This window comes from Polypterus senegalus, chromosome 11 (assembly GCF_016835505.1).
Source record: "Polypterus senegalus isolate Bchr_013 chromosome 11, ASM1683550v1, whole genome shotgun sequence".
NCBI lineage: Eukaryota > Metazoa > Chordata > Cladistia > Polypteriformes > Polypteridae > Polypterus > Polypterus senegalus.
Genome location: NC_053164.1, coordinates 53,250,531 through 53,273,096, shown reverse-complemented (window position 1 = coordinate 53,273,096; position 22,566 = coordinate 53,250,531).

The following is a 22,566-nucleotide window of genomic DNA, read 5'->3' as shown; positions in this document are numbered from 1 at the left end:
CTATATCTGTACTGGCTAGCACAGCTTCTGTTGTGGCAGCCACAGCCCTAAGGCAAGGCGGAAGTGCTGCAGCCACTGGATCCAATTTTTTCGAAAAATATGCTATTGGCGTTTGTTTATCCCCATGTAACTGTGTTAAAACTGCATTCATATATCCCCCCTTTTCGTCCACAAACAGAGTGAATGGACGTGAGAAATCCGGTAAGCCTAACGCCGGAGCCGAGGAAAGTGCGCTTTTCAAGTCACAGAGAGCCTTCTCAGCCTGCTCGTCCCATTGCACTTGACCAGAAAGAGGAAGGTCAGGGGTGTTTGCTAGATTTTGTAATGGCTGTGCTCTTTCAGTGAAATTCAAAATCCATTGCCGGCAGTAACCTAGAATGCCCAAAACAGACATAACCTGTTGTTTTGTGACAGGTCTAGGAAGATTTTGAATGGTGTTAATGCGATCGCTAGAAAGAGCTCTTGTTCCATTTGTAATGTCATGACCTAGATATTTTACAGTCGTTTGAATTAATTGCAGTTTAGCCTTTGAAACTTTATGTCCATTTTCTCCCAGGAATAGTAGTAATTTTTTAGTGTCCTGCTCACAATCGTCTTCTGTAGTACTGCATAACATAATATCATCTACATATTGTATTAATGTACTACCTCGGTCTGGCCAGAACCCTTCTAAACTTTGAGCAAGCGCTTGTCCATACACACAAGGGGCTTCAGTATATCCCTGAGGCATGACAGTCCATGTCCAACGGCGGTTTTGGAAAGTAAAAGCAAACCAAAATTGAGAATCAGGGTGTACAGGGACAGAAAAGAAAGCATTGGCTAAATCAATCACGGAAAAGTAACGAGCAGAGGGAGGGATTGCAGAAAGAATAGTGGAAGGATTAGGAACAATAGGGGCCCTAGGAAAGATTGCAGAATTCACTTGTCGTAAGTCTTGAACAAAGCGCCATGAACCGTCAGCCTTTCTTACAGGTAAAATAGGGGAATTGACGGGGGAATATCTAATCGGAATAATCGCACCGCGTTTCACAAGATCAGAATGTATGGCGGAGATGCCAGCCTCTGCTTCGGGGGACAGAGGATACTGAGCACGGTGTGGGCGGAAGGAAGATTTGGGTAGACCACCAGAGGCTCACAATGGGCTATCCTTCCATAATCATTCTTTCCCTGGACCCACAGTGAATCAGGAAGCATAGAGAGCCAAGAAGGGGAAGTAGTTTGCAATGAAAAAACAGAAAAGGAAGTGTGGCACAATGCACGATGCACTAAAAAATCAGTTTGGAGCACAACTTTAGTTATCAAATGGTCTGAGGTATCAAAATACCTGGCCAACATGTAACCAGTCTGTTCTATTAAGACATTGTTCTACCCATGGTCCGATTTCCACCCAATGTACAGTGCTTGATTTAGCTAAAGAAATATGGGGACTGAACCACCAAGATAGAAAATATTCTGTGAGTATGTGAGATGAACATAAGCAGCAGCTTTTGTGGATGAAATGAAGATACAGGAAATGTGAAGGGTTTCGGGCAGGTACCTGAAGAAAGAAAAGATTCCACCCAGGGGGTGTCTACTTCTACAGGGAAATATTGAGCAGTACAGTGTAAAGTGTCAGGGACCTGTAACTGGGGAAAATGACAGGAGGGAAAAGAGTGAAGGGATTTAAGAAGGATGGTGTGTGGGGAAACATTTCATTGAAATGGAGTGAGAAAGTTTTGTCATGAGATCCCTTCCTAAGAGGTTAACTGGACAAAGCTGATTTAAAAGAAATTGGTGTATTAAAGTGGAATCACTGGAATGCAGCTGAACTCGAAGAATCTCTTGAGGCAGGGACCTCCTTCAGCGAAAGGGGTGAGGAAGTGGCTCCTGTGTCCACGAGGAAAACAGTTTCAGTGCCATTCACCAGCCAGCAAAGTCAATAATGGATCAGTCTCTGAATTATGGGTGAGCAAAGGCAGTTGAAGAGAAGGGCTGGGGTCCCTGCGGATTCCTATGTCCATAGCCGAGATAAGAGACCAGTCTCTGCCTTTCTTATACTTGTCCTTAATATTATTTTAACATGTTCCCATTGCGTAACAAAGGGACCTTTATCCCGGCCCTGAGGCAACTCCTCGTTTCACTGCCACGGGTTTCTGTTATGCTGTCCATGATTGACAGTGTCCCATGTAGTGCCAAGCTTTCTCCACAGCACCTGAGTCCATTCTGCGGCATTAGGCTTATACATATCATACAGCTGCTGTAATTGTTCTATGAATTTTTAAACCACCATGACTTTGGGATCAGGCAATTCGGACACAACGTCCTTCAGCTCTTGAATGTCCCAGTTACGATGTATCATTACGGTAGTGGGGTTATTAGCTCCTGTAGGTTGCATTGAATCATGTCGGGGGTTCTGGGATCTCAATCAGGGGCATTCGAATAAGGGGCCTGGGGGTTTGGGGACTTTAAGGGGATTGAAAGGTGGTGTTTTGATTAGGGGCTGAAGGAATAGGGTTTGACTTCTAGTGCGTTGTGAAATGGAGGTTCTAGGATCGTGAAACCCACCTGCCGCACCCATTACGTTACTTTTGTCATCCCCCGGATCAGTGTGTAATGAGGGATCATAATGATATTCTTCAAAGAAACCAGACCCCAATGGATCACCCTTTAATTCTGGTGCGGTGGGCGCTGGAGGTGGCGGAGGAGAAGGAGAAGGTGGGGGCTGTGGATGTGGATGGTGTAGGAAAGGTGGAGGAACAAGTATGGGATATAACGGGTCTTTGTGTTTTTGTTTTTTTTTTTTTCTCGCTCTTCTTCCGCTTCTCATTCGACTGCAGTCCCGAATCTTCTTGCACTTTCTGTAAAGCTATAAATAACTATTTTTTTTCCTTCTAGTTTTAACTTTCTGCAGCCAATAATTCATTTCTGTACTGCCTTTAAATTACGATCTTTAATAACCAACTCCCATCTGTCATACATAACACGGACCTTTGTTACAACATCCTCGTACATTTCTACATACAACATCCTTGTGCATTTCTACATAATATTTTTCTAATTTCCTGAATTTCACTCTCCTGTCCTTCCAGTGGCCATCTCCCCTCACTTTGCTTATTCCACTTTTTACACGCCTTCTTAAAATCTAACCCCGTCTTTTTCTCTATTAATTTTCTAGGAGACCCATTTTTTCTCGGTGTCTGTTGATCCCCCGAAAATAATCCTTCTAGTATTAAAGACTTTGAACCCTCGCGACATTGTTTGGCAGGCTTGCTGTTATGTGTTCCATTTTTCCCTTGCTTTTTCCTCCCGATTGCTGTGACAGATTTATTCCCTCTTGTCGTGTCCTATTCTCACTTCTGTCTTCAATGAACTATTAGTTTTCTGAGTGTGCCACTCACCCGTTTCTAGTGTTCCCCTTAATATTCCCAGAAGTGGAATACCGAAGATTTTCCTACGTTGCTGTCACAGTGCTTGGCGAAAGCAAGTATTTATTTCCAGTACGTACTTGTTTATTATTCCCCTTGTTTTATTAAACTGTTATTCCTCTATTCTATGCTCTATCCTCTGTCCAATAGATTTGTCCGGGTTTATGGGTGTGCCACGCACCGGATCCCGTCCTAAATCTCCCTTTTTATAATTCCCAGAGGATAGTGTTCTATACTATCTTTCCCAACAGCAGTGACTTAAAACAAGGTATTTCTTTTCCGTTTACTATTCCCAGACACTTTTTATATTCCACAGCAAGCCCGCCTCCAGCCTATCTTTTACGGAAACCCCCGATGGTACTTACCCCAGCCTGGGTGTTAGTCAGCTCTGTCAGGAAATCCTTCTCAGTCACCGACAGGGCAGTCCTAACTTTTATCGGAGCTGCTTACTCTGCTGCCGGTGTACACAGTAGTGGCAGTCTGCTTCAAGAAGACAGATCGCTGAGGTCTTCCCGCTCGAGGAGTCAGCCGGCTGTCTCCTGCCCCACGTTGGGCGCCAGAAAACTGTTGACACTTTTTCTCTAGTGTCGTTTCTATTGTAACTGAAGACAGAGAGATATAATTAAAGTTAGTAAAAAATCTTTTATTAATACACACCAGGCAAAGGTAAAATGACAGAGAAGCACAGTCCTAGGACACCTGCCCTTCATCTGCCTAGAGGGGTCGGTGTCCCAAATCTTTTATAGGGCCTTTGTCTTATGACTTTAGTTGCACAAGAATTTCAAACCATTACATCTTACAACATTTAGCTTGTATCAGCATTTACCACATCCTTTAAGTTCATCAGTTGGTCACTTGTGGTTTTAGTTCATCAGTTGGTCACTTGTGGTTTTTTGTTCGTTAGGAGAAACAAGAAGTTGCACTTGTCATGTGCACTATAGACAAGACAGGGTCTGCATGGCTTTTGTCATATACACCAGATTGATCAAACTATTTATTATTTTTCCATACTGTCAACCTGTCTGTCACCATTGTAAATAAGAAAGGGCTCCAAACCGATTTCTGATGTAATCCCACTTCTACCATGAATGCATTCATCACTTCTTTTGCAGACCTCATCACTGTCACGCTTCCCTCGTACATATCCTATACCATTATACTTCCTCATACTTCATTATACAATACCACAACTCCTCTCAAGGCAACCTGACTTATGCTTTCTCTAAGTCCACAAAGACACTTTCTCTAAGCCTCTTAAAGTACTATTTTCATGTGCTAAACACACTCTCCTTATTTGTGAGTATGTTTCCATCTTTATCCTTTATCACACTAACTTGCTGCATATCTTTTCCAAGTCGGTCCCTCTGTCTAGACAATCGGTACAGGTCCTGTCTCCCTCCTTAGTGTCCAACCTCTAATACAGCTCATCATACACCTTTTCTTTAGCCTTCACCACCTTCTCTTCACCTTATGCTTTATCTCCTTGTAGTCTTGTCTACTTTCTGCATCTCTGACTATCCCACTTATTCTTCAACAACCTTTCTCCTGTATTTCCCCATTGTACCACCAGCTTTCCTTGTTCTCCTTCAGCTATCACGATGTCACACCAAACACCCTTCTAGCTTTCCCTTTCCACTTCTGCTCTAGCTGCCCATCAATCTGGTAACTCTTCTCTGCCACCCAGTGCCTGTCTTACATCCTTCCTGAACTCCACCTAATAGTCTTCCTTTTTCAGCTTCCACCATTGGATCCTTGGCTCTGTCCTCACTCTCCTCCTCTTGTTGATATCCAATGTCATTCTACAGGCCACCATTCTATGCTGCCTAACTACACTTTCCGCTGTCACCACTTTGCAGTCTCCAATCTCCTTCAGACTGACCATCCTACATAGGATATAATTTACCTGTGTATATCTTCTTCCGCTCTTGTACATCACCCTGTGTTCCTCCCTCTTCTTAAGATATGTATTCACCACAGACATGTTCATCCTTTTAGTAAAATCCACTATCATCTGACCTTCTTTATTACTCTCCTTGACACCATACCTACCCATCTCCACTGTTTCCATCACCCACATGTCCATTGAAATCCTTTCCAATTGTCACTCTCTCTCCCTTGGGTACACCATCCACCACTTCATCCAACTCTCTCCAGAAATCTTCTTTCTCAGTCATTGCACACCCAACTTGCAGGGCATATGCACAAACAACATTCACCATCATGCCTTCAATTTCCAGCTTTGTAAAACTCTTTTCAACATTCTTTTCACCTCCAAACACACTCTTGACATACTGTTCTTCAGGATAGCCCCTCCCTCATTTCTCCTTCCATCCACACCATGATAGAACAATTTGAACCTGCCTCCGATACACCTGGCCTTACTCCCCTTCCATCTGGTCTCTTTCATGCACAAATCTATCAGTCTTCCTTCTCTCTGTCATATCAGCTAGGTCTATCCCCTTACCAATCATACTGCCAACATTCAAAGTTTGTACCCTCACTTCCACTCTCTTTTCTTTCCTCTTATCCCTCTGCCTTCCCTCTCTTCTCCTTCTTCACCCAACAGTAGCCCAATTTCTGCCATTGCCCTGTTGGCTAACAGTACTGGTGGCGACTGTTGTCAACCTGGGTCTCAACCAGCCCTCTATGGAAATCTGCATTGTTGTCCGCAAATAAATCTGGCAAAATTTAACACCGGATGCCTTTCCTGATGTAATCCTCCCCATTTATCTGAACTTGGAAATGGCACAAGGAACCACAGTGGTTTGTGCAAGCCCTATGCCCGGGTTACCCCAATTATTTTATGTATTTAGTAATTTTCACCAACAGCACACTAGATTCAAAATATTGAGATAGTGATTAGCTGAAGTGGATGTGTTATTTATAAAGTTTTAACAAATGCTGGTAGCCAGAAATCCTGACTAAAGTCTCTTTGACAGATGCAAAGTCATGGTTTGTATCAAACTATTGTCTGAGCACTGGCACACCAAACCAGACTCAAGAAGTTATATTTAATCTGACAAATATGAAGAACCTAGTCATGATGAAGATCAAAAACACAATTGAAGACCCAAAAGAACTGCCTGTATCTACGATATAATTTATTTTTTGCATAACCCAAAATCACACAAGGAGTGCTGCAATGGGCTTTAACAGGCCCTGCCTTTCAGCCACCCTGTGTTGACTCTCTAAGAAGACAAAGAAAAAGTAAAAATAAAAAAAAACATTGTTTTCCCAGATTTCTCACCCTCAACATCTGCTAAACATGCTGCTTTTTACAACATTAAACAGCTCTTATGGAAATCCGAGATCAGATACAGCCTCTTTTACCCTGCCAACCTGAAAGTGGATATTCGAGAGAAGCATTATATCATTACCACTATGAAGGAAGCAGAAGAAGAGTTAACAAAACTGATCCCAACACTTTTTTGAAATACGATTGTGAGTCGCATCCTGTCATGGCATGGCAAAGAAGATTTTGCCAGCTGTTTGAACCACTTGCAATGATACTGGTATTATAATTATAGATCCTTTTCCCTTCTCTGACACTTTTTGTTTATGATTTAATTCCAATATTATGCTGTTACAGCCTACCAAAAAGTCTATGGATATGTAAATAGGCCGAACACAAGTGAAGGAGAGGGAGACAAAAACACAAAAAGGTAAATAAAAACAGCCTCCATTTATTGTCAAAAAACACAAAATAAGGAGAAAATTACACAAAAAAAGCAAGGCAGGAGAACCACACTAACATAGCTGCCTAACTTCACAAAGTTTACAGCAGAATACAAACTATTTGCATTACTTAGAAGGCTAGCTTACAATTATATTCCTTTAATAAGTAGGGATGGGTATCGTTTAGGTTTTATCCGATACCGGTGCCAAAACGGTACTTTTGAAACGGTGCCGGTGCTTAAACGGTGCTCGAACCGGTGCTTAAAAAAATAAAGAACACAAACTTCGTCCAAAAACCTCTTGCGTTTTTATTTTTCCCAGTAATTTTTTTTAAACAAAATTATAACAAACCTAGCCCTTTCTGTCAATAAAACATAACTTCTTTGGTTGGAACCAGTGCTTAAACAATTGGAAACACAAACTTTGTCATGAAACCTGTGATGTTTAGCAGTTTTTTTGCAAGAAGATAATCATATTAGCCTTTTCTGGAGCTATACGGCATCGCTCTTGGCTGATGGCATGCCCAGCACAAGAGAAAACTCTTTCAGAAGGCGTTGATGACGCTGGGACACATAAATAAAACATATAAACCAGTTCCCAGAATAAACAGAAAATACATTTGAATTTTCATTAATTTTTTTCTTCCAGATAAAAAATAAAAACATATAGCTCACCTTTTATTCAAATATAGTTTACTTATAATATTTAGAGAAGACTTACAAAGCTAAGCAGCTATGGACATATTAACCTTTACAGTATTATACAGTCTATTTTTTTTTTTATGTAAGAGTAATACAACATTTTTCACCTGAATGATGGTGACTCCACCGTTGAAAATGGATGGAGATCTTTGACTATAAATTTTGTCACTGCCCTATGAATTTCGTCCACTTTTTCTTTCGTCATTTTAGCCTTTTTGGCCAGGGTGAAGGGAGTATCTGCCATCAAACAGGAAGACAGCCGCATGTAACTACGACGGTGTTTGCTAGTTCACCTTACATGCATTAATGTAATAACGTGGTTAGCCTACTCAACGTAAATTGCACGAACAACATTAAGCTACTCAACCAGAGAAGAACGGGTGCTGCTGCCATCATCATCATCAGTTATCATTTCTGCTACACTGGCAGGGCTAGGGGCCGGACTCTCCTCCTCGGGTTCTTGGATGTTGCTAACTCCGAGAACAGGCACCACACCCGCAGTAGATGTGCTCGGTGTGATGTCTTGCTGCAAGTTATCAAATGCGGTGCATTTTTCGGCTTTTAAAAAAACGCCATGCGACGCCATGTGTTTCATTAGATTTGAGGTGTTACCTCCTTTGCACATTATTACCTTTAAGCATTTGTTGCAGGCTGCTGAGTTTATATCTTTTGCTGTGAAGTACAGCCACACTCTCGACTGCGCTTCGGCATTTTAGCTCTGCTCTAAAAAACCCGTACATACCTGGGCCCGCCTACTATCCTTGGAAAGGAAGTGATTGGCTAGATTTCTCAGGGAAAAAAGCAACGAAATGAAGCACCGAATTGTGCGCTGCTTTTCGGTCTGGTTACTACCGTTTATGTCAGCACCGGTTCCACAATGGCACCGGACACCGGTACCCATCCCTATTAATAAGTAACCAAAAACTCAAAGCCAGACCATCCGACCCTAACTCCTATCTCTCCATACCTTGCTCTGTCCTTCCTTCCTTCCTTCCTTCCTTCCTTCCTTCCTTCCTTCCTCCCTCTCTCTCACACTCTCTGACCTCAGACCCAAAGAAGATTAATTTATAAAACCTACACCCCACCCATGACCCAGGTGAGTTTAATAAACAACTTAAATGGGTAATTAGGGCAGGACCCAATTAAGGTAAATACCAAATCTATACTAATAAAAGGCAAAGCCCTCACTCACTCACTCACTCACTCATCACTAATTCTCCAACTTCCCGTGTAGGTAGAAGGCTGAAATTTGGCAGGCTCATTCCTTACAGCTTACTTACAAAAGTTGGGCAGGTTTCATTTCGAAATTCTACGCCTAATGGTCATAACTGGAAGGTATTTTTCTCCATTAACTGTAATGGAGTTGAGCTGGAATGACATGTGTGGGCTGAGTTTTGTGTGACATCATCACGCCTCCCACGTAATCACGTGAACTGACTGTCAACGCAGTGCGTAGAAAACCAGGAAGACCTCCAAAAAGCGCTTAAGAAAACATGCATTTTATAATTGAGAAGGCAGCGGAACAATAAGAAGTGAGCGAGTGACATATACTACCATATTCATGACTGTTGCCAGCTCGGAAAGAAAGCAAGGTGTAAACCTAAACTTTAAATTAAGTTCATAGACAGGCTACCGCTGGCGTTTCACATACCCACAGGTAATGCGGGATACAAGTTTAATGAGAGGACGCAGGATATAAACGAGTTTTGATCACTTTGTAACAAAGTTAAAATTGTAGGTGAAGGGGTGTGCTTATGCAAATTCCGAGAGACTGTGTTTGTGGGGGATTGACAGTTAAGGCGGGTGGGGGAGCCACGTCATCATCTCCCCTCCCATTCATCTAATTTCGGTCTGAGCTGAGCTCCGCGGCTAACGCTGTCTTCCGAAGCAACTTCGTCAGACTGCCACCAAATACTCACAGAAAAATCCACAAGTTAATACACACGCTGTCTCCAGAGTTTCTACACACTGAATCCTCCAGGCACTACTTACAAAAGGTCACATTGACAATCGTGTTACGTTATTTTAAAATCTTTCCTTTTCTTAGCACAAGCACAGCCGAGAAGCTTGATGCATGTGCTCCATAACGTTAAAAATAATGCATTTAATCACACTTTACATTACAAGCAAAGGGAGCTTTTGTCAATGCATGATTTCCTGGTACAACGATTACACTGATCAGCATCCCGATTCATTTTACCCTCGCACCACCTTAGTTTGAGAAGAAGTATGAAAAAATATGAGGTTAACACAGAAAAACATCACCAATTCAAGCTTTATGAATAATCGATTCGCCATCAATAATTGTTTTGGTAAAGCCATCCTCCTTCCATTTTATAATTTTTCCGCCACTAGCCATGATTAAATGAAGCGGTAAAAAGTAAGAGCAAAGCGAGGGTGACTTATTTAGGCAGGCATATATATGACAGCAACACTCATGACAATGTCAATCATGTTACGTTATTAAAATGTTTCCTTTTCTTTTTCATTACTTCTTTAACACACTTCTTCTCCGCTGCGAGGCGCGGGTATTTTTATATATATATATATATATATATATATATATATATATATGAATGACCTCCAAAGAGCTGAGACTTTTGATATCATGAGCGTGTCTGCAAACTGGGGTCTCCTGCCCAGCAAAAGTCGAGCAGCCAGCGCAGCATAGCTGTGCCGCCTTTGAGACGCTGACTGCGCTTCTGCCTTAAGTCAAAGTGAGCACTTTTAATTTTTTTCATCCTCCCCCTGCGCTATAGCCCAGACAAGTGCAAACACGGGACCCCTTTTCTACACCACGGCAAAATAATATTAAGGCGATTCACACTTTCCTTTGCACGTATACGATTATCAGGTCCTCACCTCGAATTATGAAGACACGCACACGAGTGCAGGAATGACAGTGCCATCACAGCCAATTAATGGCGGGGACGTCTCACCAGTCTACACAAGACCCACCGCGACTGTCCCCAAAAGGCGATCATAACGTCAGCGAACACATCTCTCTATACTATATAAAAGAAAAAGGCAACTTTCCTTTCTTTGCACCTTTTTTCCTTTTATCCCAAACCAAAGCCTTTCTCTCTTAACACTGCAGAGGACACAAAACTCATTTTCTTTAAATGCCGGTAAGGCACATTACCAGAGGCACAAATTTGAACGTTCACATAGAAAATGTAATTTCAATGTACCTGTACTTCTTAAAACGTTAATGTTTTACTGTTTAATAACTTATAGACTATAATTTATTATTTTTCCCTTGCACTCAGTGACCAAACCTATACACACACATATAGACACATACAAACATACACACAAGTATATGTATGTGTATATATATATACACACACACATACATACATACATACATACATACATACATACATATATATAATTTGTGTGTGTGTATGTATGTATGTGTGTGTATATATGATGTAGATAGGTATGTATATATATATGTGTATATGTAGATATGTATATAGATATGTAGATATGTAGATATGTATGTGTATATATGTATATATATATATATATATGTATATATATATGTGTATGTATGTATGTATGTATGTATGTATGTATGTATGTGTGTGTGTGTGTGTGTGTGTGTATATATATATATGACAGCAGCAATCCAAGCTGTGAGAAAACAGTAAAAAGGAGGCGTGTCAGACGTCGTGGTACATTTTCTGATGCAGCTACCGAAAACAACTTCGTGACGCTGCCGCCAAATACACAAAACAATTACTTTGACAATCATGTTACATTATTTTTAAAATGTTTCCTTTTATTTTACATAACTTCTTTAACACATGACATCGCTGTGAAGCGTGGGTATTTTGCTATATATATATATATATATCACAGCGACACTCATAACAGTGACAAAACAATTACATTGACAATCATGTTACGTTATTTTCAAAATGTTTCCTTTTCTTTCTCTTTTCTTCTTTAACACACTACTTCTCCGCTGCCAAGCGCGGGTATATATATATATATATATAGATAGATAGAGATATATATATATAGATAGATATGAGAACAACATATATATATATATATATATATAGATACATAGATATATATATATATATATATATATAGATAGATATGAGAACAACACTCATATCAATGACAAAACAATCACATTAACAACCATGTTACGTTATTTTTAAAATTTTTCCTTTTCTTTTTCGTACCTTCTTTAACACACTACTTCTCCGCTGCGAAGCGCGGGTATTCTGCTAGTTAGAATATAAAAACCAAAAGTCTACAGTATGTCGTAACATCATAAATCTCTATACATTAATACAAGAAAGAGCATCCACAATTATATTTTCTTTACCCTTTTTATGCTTAGGTTATAATTTTGAGCAATCAAAGACCAACACATTTATCTCTGATTAGAATTAAACATACCATTTAAAAGGGTAATTGGATTGTGATCTATAAAAACCATTACAGAGAGTACAGATGAACCAATATAAACTTCAAAATATTGCAAGGCCAACAACAAAGCCAAAGTCTCTTTCTCTATAGTTGAATACTGACATTGGTGTTTGTTGAACTTTTTGGAGAAATAGCATATAGGATGTTCCACTCCATTCCCATCTTCCTGCAGAAGAACAGCTCCAGCTCCATAAGCACTTACATCTATGTCCAGGTTAAATGGCAACGTAAAGTTAGGGGCAGCCAAACAGGAGCAGTCATTAACAAAGACTTCACATTTTCAAAAGCATTTTGGCAATCATTACTCCATTCAAAAGTTCTTTTTACACTCAAATCAGACAATGGTGTCACCAGACTAGAGAAGTTTTTACAAAAACTGCGATAGTATCCAACCATACCCAGGAAACGCCTCAGTTCTTTCTTTGTTTTAGGCACTGGGAACTCTTTAATAGCAGTAATCTTGGCATCAAGAGGTTGTACCTTTCCATTGCCCACCTCCTTTCCAAGATAGGTAACTGTCGCTTGTCCAAATTCACATTTAGCCAAGTTCAAAGTGAGGTTAGCCTTTTCAAGATGATCAAAAACGGCATTAATAGCCTGAAGATGTTCTGCTTTTGGAATAAACCACTAGATCATCCAAAAAGGTTTCACAATTTTGTAATCCTGCTAGTACAATTGTCATTAGTTGTTCAAATGTGGCAGGAGCATTCACTTTATAATGAAGGAAACAATCTGGTGTAACAAATGCAGAAATTTCAGAAGCACATGGAGTCAGAGGTATCTGCCAATACCCTTTTAACAGATCAAATTTACTCACATAGCGAGCCGAGCCAACTCTATCAATGCAATCGTCCATTCTTGGAAGAGGGAATGAATCAGATTTAGTAACTGCATTTACCTTTCGATAATCAGTACAAAACTGATAAGTCCCATCTGTCTTTGGTACTAAAATGCATGGTGAACTCCATGGACTACTACTGTGAACAGCAAGACCCTTTTCCAACAAATACTCAGCTTCCTTACCCATAAGTATACGTTTAACAGGATTAACCCTATAAGCATGCCGTTTAATTGGCTGTACATGGTTTACTTCAATATCATGATACAACACATTTGTACAAGTAGGTACATCAGAAAATAGAGAAATAAGACTTACAATATCAGCATGCTCAGATTCAGGTAAATGCGATAAAAATTCTTGAAGATTACATAATATTTTAGGATTTGATAAGTTGCTGCTCACATCTTGTGCATAGCACATAGATAACCCAACCTCAGATGCGATAAGCACCGCTAACGCCACTGAGGTTTCAAGGCCACCCAACTTAGCCCCCTGTTTATCCTTTAAACAATCTTCCACCCGACTTTGATACAGTTTTAACATATTAACATGACAATCTAGTTTTACGTTTACGGTCAGGAGTATGGATGAGATAATCCTGGTCACTCACTTTTCTATTAATTAAGTAAGGACCAAAAAACTAGCTTGCAAAGCAGAACCAGGGACAGGCAATAGAACTAATACTTTATCTGGCTGAAAACTTCAACTCACAGATTTCCTATCAAAATAGTGCTTCATTTTTCTTTGAGATGATTCCAAAGTTTTTTTTTAACTATTTCAAAAGCATAGCTCAGTTTGTGACGAAAATCACAAACATAATCCAATAAGTTTAGTAGTAGCTGAAGTTTCAGACGTCTATCTCTCTTTTAACAACTTTAAAGGTCCCCGTACAGTATGACCAAATACAAGCTCTGAAGGACTAAATCCTACAGAATCTTGAGCTACCTCTCTTATAGCAAATAAAACAAAAGGGATACCCTCAGCCCAGTCTCTCTCAAACTGATAACAATAATTACTCAGCATAAACTTCAGGGTCTGATGGAACCGTTCTAAAACCCCTTGAGATTCTGAATGATAAGCACTTGATATTTTATGCTTTACTGCCAACTGCTGTAAAACTTGGGCAAACAATTTAGACATAAAATTAGACCCTTGATCTGACTGCATAACTCTAGGTAAACCAAATATAGAAAAAAATTTCACCAAAGCCTTTACAATGACAGAAGCAGTATTTTTTTACAGGAATAGCCTCAGGATATCTTGTGGCCCTGCACATAATAGTTAATAAATACTGATTTCCAGATTTTGTTCTAGGCAATGGACCAACACAATCAATAATAATATGTTCAAAAGGTTCCCCTATTACTGGGATTTGGATACAATGAAGCGGAGGGAATCTTTTGATTTGGTTTTCCAACCAAGCAGAGCATGTTTCACAATAACGTTTAACATCAGACTATACCTCTGACAGTCGAAATGCCTAATTATTCGGTCATATGTTTTTTTTATTCCCAAATGACCAGCTAACCAATGATCGTGGGCAACAGATTAGCACATTTAACTGATATAAAACAGGAACAACAATTTGATATTTTATGTCACATTCAGGAGTTGATGCAGATGATTGACATTTACATATTAAAACTCCATTTTCGCCAAGCACTAATCACTGTCTTTCCAAAACAAAATAAGGACTTATTACAATGTGCATCATACAGACCAATTTCACTTCTGAATAACGACGTTAAAATACTCTCTAAAATCATAGCTAGAAGGATGGAGAAAGTGCTCCCCTCAGTAATATCACAAGACCAAACTGGATTTATTAGGGGCCGACACTTATCTTCAAATCTTCGACGCCTGTTTAATGTAATATACTCACCAACTAAATCAAACACCCCAGAAATATTATTATCATTGGATGCAGAAAAAGCATTCGACATGATTGAATGGAAATACCTTTTTACTATTTTGGAGAAGTTTGGGTTTGGCCCGAACATTTGTGCATGGATTAAATTACTGTATACTAACCCAGAAGCTTCAGTTTGCATCAATAACATTTGCTCAGACTACTTTAAACTAGAACGTGGCACAAGACAAGGATGCCCTTTGTCACCACTGCTGTTTGCAATTGCCATTGAACCACTGGCAATACATTGTCGAAATACTGATCAGATAAAGGGGATTAGCAGAGAAGGACTGGAACAGAAAATCTCATTATATGCAGATGACATGGTACTGTATATATCGGACCCAGAAAATTCTGTGCCTGCAGTCTTAGCAGCACTCACAGAATTTCAAAAGCTCTCTGGTCTCAGAATTAATCTGAATAAAAGTGTACTCTTTCCGGTGAATTCGCAAGCATATAATATTAGATTAGACACCCTTCCTTTTATCATTGCAGAACAGTTTAAATACCTCGGGGTAAACATCACAAGTAAACATAAAGCTCTTTATCAACAAAATTTCGTCGTCTGCATGGAAAAAATTAAACAAGACTTGCATAGATGGTCAACCCTTCATCTCACACTAGCTGGAAGAATTAACACTGTTAAGATGAATATTCTTCCTAAGCTCCTTTTTATTTCAAAACATACCAATATACATTAATAAATCGTTCTTTAAGCAATTAGATTCAACAATAACCTCATTTATTTGGAATTCTAAACATCCACGCATCAAAAGAGCGACCCTACAAAGACAAAAGGCAGAAGGCGGCATGGCTCTACCTAACTTCCAGTTTTATTACTGGGCGGCAAATATACAGTCGATAAGAACCTGGACACAAATAGAAGAACATACACAGGCATGGACCGCAATAGAAGTAAAATCCTGCAGTACTTCTTTGTATTCCTTGCTTTGTGCTCCAATAAACACACGTTATCGGCAATACACTAATAACCCAATTGTGCTCCACTCACTTAGAATCTGGAACCAATGTAGAAAGCATTTTAAGACGGAGAAGCTTCTTTCTGTGGCACCCTGCAAAAGAACCACCTCTTTCAACCCTCACAAACATATGCAGTTTTAATATCTGGAAAAATTTGGAATTAACTTGCTTAGAGATCTTTATATAGACAACGTCTTTGCATCCTATGAACAATTACATTCCAAATTTAACATTCCAGCTACAAATTTCTTTCACTATCTTCAAATCAGGAACTTTGTTAAACAGAACCTTCCAGATTTTCCTCATCTTGCACCCTCATCCACGCTGGAAAAATTATTGCTCAATTTCAAGGAGTTAGACTCCATCTCTACAATATATAAAATCCTTTTACAATCCCTTCCTTTCAAAGATCCAAGAGGACACTGGGAAAATGACCTCTCAATTAATATATCAGAAAAGGAGTGGAAAGTAGCAATGCAGAGAATTCACTCAAGCTCCATATGCAAAGCATACAATTATACAACTCAAAATTATATATCGAGCACATCTGTCTCACTAAAACTCTCAAAATGTTTCCAGGGCATGATCCAACCTGCGAGCGTTGCAACCAAGCCCCAGCCTCACTAGGTCACATGTTCTGGGCCTGCTCCAAATTAACATTATTCTGGACAAAAATTTTTAATTACCTCTCAGACAGTCTTGGACTCACAATCCCTCCTAACCCATTAACAGCTGTGTTTGGGGTTCTTCCAGAGGGTCTTAAAGTGGAGAAAGACAAACAAATTGTGATTGCATTCACTACACTGTTGGCACGCAGACTTATTCTGATAAACTGGAAGAACCCAAACTCTCCTCTTTTAAGTCAGTGGGAAACTGATGTGTTATATTATTTAAAATTGGAAAAAATCAAATACTCAGTTAGAGGATCTGTGCAGACTTTTTCAAAACATGGCAGGATCTAATCAGTAATATTTTGAAATGATTTTATAAAGCACAGAGAATTTGTTGATTTAGGTATTTTTACAAGCCTTAAATTTTACACCGTTTGGCTTGCTCTCTCTCTCAAGGGTGGGGATCGATCTGTTCTTAGCATAATTCTTTTTTTTTTGTAAAAACTTGATTGCTATGTATTGATTGTAATAAAATTAATAAATAAAAAAATAAAAAAAAAAAAACTCCATTTTCAACAAAATAAGCAATAGACAGTTCGCTCAATTTTTCCTTAGACACAATATTAGAGAAAAATGATGAAAGTTCAGGGTCACTCTTTTGCTCCATAATAAATTACTCTCATGAAATGGGCCAAAGCAATAAATCTTCAGTTACAGTTTCATTTGGTTTTAATTGTCTTAAGTTTTTCTCATCTTCAGACAGTGTGGACAACTGGAATTCTGATACACTCTGATCAATATTATTAAGAAATGTTTTTGATAAATTCACATCCAATTCCTCAGAACTATCTACTCCAAGTCGTTTGGATTGTGCACAAGTCACAACACATGCAGAAAACACTTGAGGAAACTGGCATGCCAGTTCATCCGAACAAGGTGGTATAGGGTTTTCCAAAACCTCTGGAACAGGTGACACATTACCTCCAGCCAAGGCATTGCCCAATATGAAAGTAATACCCACCACAGGAAATCTAGGGCACACTCCAACAGTAACAAGCCCAAACACCAAGTCAGATTTCAAAATCACTGTATGAAGTTGAACATTCACATAGCCAATTTCAAAACCTTGCATTAATACACTTGATCCTTTTGATGTCTTTTCAGACAGAGGTAAAACTTCCAACAAAAATGATTGACAGGCACCTGTATCCCTTAAAATTTTAACAGGCTTTTGAACATCAGGATGGTCAGGCGTTGTTACCGAGTCATCTACACTAATAAAAGGCAAAGCCCTCACTGACTGACTCATGACTAATTCTACAACTTCCCGTGTAGGTAGAAGGCTGAAATTTGGCAGGCTCATTCCTTACAGCTTACTTACAAATACATATATACGGCCATAGCCTGCAGCTCGGTTGCTGTGTGAGGCGGAGTTGTGTCCCTCATCACCATGCCTCCCACGTAGTTGGCTGCCTGCCTATATTGCATCCCCCATACCCACGCCTCCCACGTAAATGACTGCCTGCCCATATAAGGCCGTCCGTCGAATCCAATAGACAAGCTGCCACTAAATATTCACGGGTGAAGGACTGTGCTTATACAAACGAAGATGAGATAGTCATGGATGGACTAGTGTTTGGCACAAACTCAGCGAAAGTGCGAGAGAAACTTTTAAGTGCCGGGTCTTAGCTAACATTAAATAAAGCACACGAGATAGCACAAGCACAGCTGAGAACCTTCGATGCATGTACTCTGAGCGGCTCACGTGAACTGACTGTGAACACAGTACGCAGAGAACAAGGAAGAACTCCAAAGAGCGCTGAACAAAAAAGGCATTACACAATTGAGAAGACAGCAAAAGAATATGAAGCGAGTGACGCATACAAACATATTCATAAGTGCAGCTACTGCAGAAACAAAGCTCGGTGTAAACCGTAAGTTTAAATTAAGTTTATAGGCACGCTGCCGCTGGCGTTTGTCATGCCTACGACGAATACGATATTCACAAGATACAAGTTTAATGAGAAGACACGGGGTATAATCGAGACTTTGGATCACTTTGTAACAGAGTTAATATTGCTGTAACGGAGTTAAACTTGCTGGTGAAGGACTGTGCTTAAGCAAACAAATAGGAAAGTAAGGTGTAAAGCTTAACTTTAAATTAAGTTGATAGACACGCTGCCGCTGGCGTTTGTCATGCCTAAGACATATACGATATTCGCAAGATACAAGTTTACTGAGAGGACGCAGGGTATAAACAAGACTTTTGATCGATCACTTTATAACTGAGCTAAAATTGCTGGTGAAGGACTGTGCTTATGCAAACGAAGATGAGATGATCAGAGATAGAATAGTGTTTGCCACAAACTAAGCATAAGTGCGACAGAAACTTTTACTTTCTTCATTCATTTACTTGGTTCACCATGGAAGTAGCCTTTTTATTTAATCCACGGGTTCTCCGCTGTTTTATTGTTCGTTTATTACAATTGTTATAGTTATTGTGTAGGTATTTTACACTTAGTTTACTGTTCACGTACCCTTTTCCTTCATTTAATCCACGGCTTCTCCGCTGTTTTACTATTCGTTTATTACAATTATAGTTATTTCTTGATTCCCTCCTTTGGCTGACTGCCTGCCCATATAAGGCCGTCCTTTGCTGCGCTCTCTTCATTCGTTTCCTTGGTTCACCTCAGAAGCAGCCTTATTATTTAATCCACGGCTTCTCCGCTGTTTTATTGGTCATTTATTACGATTGTTATAGTTATTGTGTAGGTATTTTAGACTTAGTTTACTGTTAAGTAATCATTTTCTTTATTTAATCTGTGGCTTCTCCGCTGTTTTATTGTTCGTTTATTATGAGTATAGTTATTTCTTGATTCTCTTCTTTAGCTGACTGCCTGCCCATATAAGGCCGTCCTTCACTGTGCTCTCTTCATTGATTTCCTTGGCTCGCCACGGAAGCAGCCTTTCTATTTAATCAACGGCTTCTCCGCTGTTTTATTGTTCATTTATTACGATTATTATAGTTATTGTGTAGGTATTTTAGACGTAATTTACTGTTCACGTACCCATTTCCTTTATTTAATCCGCGGCTTCTCTGCTGTTTTATTGTTCGTTTATTACAATTATAGTTATTTCTTGATTTCCTTCTTTGGCTGACTGCCTGCGTATATAAGGCCGTCCGCTGTGGTCTCTTCATTCTTTTCCTTGGTTCGCCACAGAAGCAGCCTTTTGATTTAATCCATGGCTTTTCCGCTGTTTTATTGTTCGTTTATTATGATTATTATAGTTATTGTGTAGGTATTTTAGACTTAGTTTACTGTTCAGGTACCCATTTCCTTTATTGTTCCAACCGTACACCCATTAACATGTCTATCGAGGTGATCACCATCGATCAAAGAACTATCACTTACCGAGTGGTTTCCATGCCTGGAGATGGCGCCTGCCTTTTCCATTCTTTGTGTTACATATTGCACGGACAGATAAGGCTAACTTTTGATATCCGGAGGGACTTTGTCTTATGTATTGAATGACTTGGACAGTTTCAAGGTGTGGACTGATGACGGTACAGGAGATAATTATATTACACAGGAGCACTATAAGACTGAAATACTTAAGCCCTTCATCTATGATTTTGCGTGTGAATTGATGGCTGCTGCTGAATTGTTCGATTGTCGCTTTCAAGTGTACCGAAATGGCCAAATATTTTACACCTTTGGAGAACTTAAACATCTTAGATTCACAGGTGACGATTTCAGTAGTGGACACTTTGATGTTTATGAATGTTTCAACTCTAAAATAAACACACTGCCACTGCCGTTTCTCATGCCTAAGACGAATATGATATTCGCGAGATACAAGTTTATTGAGAGGACACAGGGTGTAAATGAGACTTTTCATCACTTTGTAACTGAGTTAAAATTGCTGGTGAAGGACTGTGCTTATGCAAACGAAGATGAGATGGTCAGAGATAGAATGGTGTTTGGCACAAACTCAGCATAAGTGCAAGAGAAACTTTTAAGTGCCTGGACTGAGCTAACATTAAATAATTGCTGGTGAAGGACTGTGCTTATGCAAACGAATAGAAAGCAAATGTTACGTTATTTTTAAAATGTTTCCTTTTCTTTTTCATAACTTCTTTAACACACTTCTCCTCCGCTGCGAAGCGCGGGTATTTTGCTAGTATATAATAAAAGGCTCATAGCCCTTACTAACAAACAACCCCTCAGATTTTTCTTCAAGTTGTACCAGAGCCACACTTTTTGGATCTTGATATTTCTTTTTCAATATCACACAATTAGAAATGATATGACCCGGCTTTCTACAACAAAAACAAACACGCTTTTGGTCTACTGCTACATTACTAGAAGTCACAGATTTATCCTGTAATAAATTCTGATGAGAGGACCCATTCAAACCTCTATTCAAACCTCTGTTTTTTATTGTTTCCTCACCAGAATATTTTTGTGGAGTAAATACAGTTTTATGGGTAAGAACAAATTCATCAGCTAATACAGCTGCTTCAGAGACTTTCAAAACTTTTTGCTCATTTAAATAGGTCATAATTCGTTCTGGAAGGCAATTTTTTAAATCCTCAAGCAAGACTAAATCTCTGAGCTGTTGAAATTGATTTAACACTTTGAGATGCACACCATCTATCAAAAAGGTTCTCCTTTTCTCGAGCAAACTCCACAAAATTTTGATTAACCTCTTTCTTATGATTTCTGAACTTTTGTCAATATGCCTCTGGAACCAGCTCATAAGCCCACAACACAGAATTTTTCACCGCCTCATAATTTAGACTCTGTTCAGTTGAAAGAGTAGAACACACTTTTTGTCCTTTTCCACTTAATTTGCAGTGCAACAATAATGTCCAGACATCTTTTGGCCAATGTAATACAGTTGCAACATGTTCAAATACAGTAAAATACTTATCGACTTCAGTTTCCTTAAAAGGAGGAACTAAACGAATATGTTTGCTAATATCAAAATCATTAGAAGGATTAGGTCGAGAATGGTTAGTATTTAAGGCCTCAACTTCAAGTTCACGAAGTTGAGTGATTCATCTAGTTTCAAATTCCATCCTTCTCATCCCCATTTCCATAGCCACTTTTTCTTTCACGCTCTCGAACTTTCAGTTCTTCCAATCTAAGCTCCTGTAATTTAAATTCTTGACATTTTAACTCAAGATCAAGTTCTCTCAAACAAACTATAGTAGCTGTATTTTCAACAGGAACATCAAAACATTGCTCGGCTACCTCACCTGGCTGTGTACTTCCAAGATCAATAGGAGTTACAAGAGCAGCTTCTGAAAGCAATGTGGGGTCTGCATCAGAAGAAGTATCAGGCAATGAAACATCACCTTCCATAATACTTTCTGAAACCTCCCTGTCAAGCAATACCCCCAATGTAATTAAATTATGCTCAAATTCAGACCTAATTTCACTCTTACTAGCATGACGAGATAATGAGATATCAAAAAAGTCAGCAATAAGTAAGAGATCTGCCTTTCTACAATTATCAAGCTTAGCAACAGTGGGAGCACTAGTAAACACATGCAAATCAAAATCCATGGTAACACTAAAAACCTGCTACAATATACAAAAATGGACCCATCAAAATTAAAGGAATCAGTTCCATCTATCTAACTAATTAAGTCCACAATACATTATTACCAAACAATTTCTGATGTACTGAATATACTACCACTTAAAAAGGCTCTGGAAAAAAATGTATTTTTGAATATACTAAAGCACTTAGAGAAAAAAAAAAACTCAACTCCAAAGTCAGCACAGGACCACCAAAACCACTCTAGACAAAACAAAACCAATTACAACTCAAAGTGCACATAAGAACTCAAAAAGATCCCAGACAAGCCCTCAATATGTTACGGCCTTTCAAAAAAGTCTAGGGATATGTAAATAGGGCATACACAAGTCAGAGAGAGAGGGAGACAAAACACAAAAAGCTAAATAAAAACAGGCTCCATTTA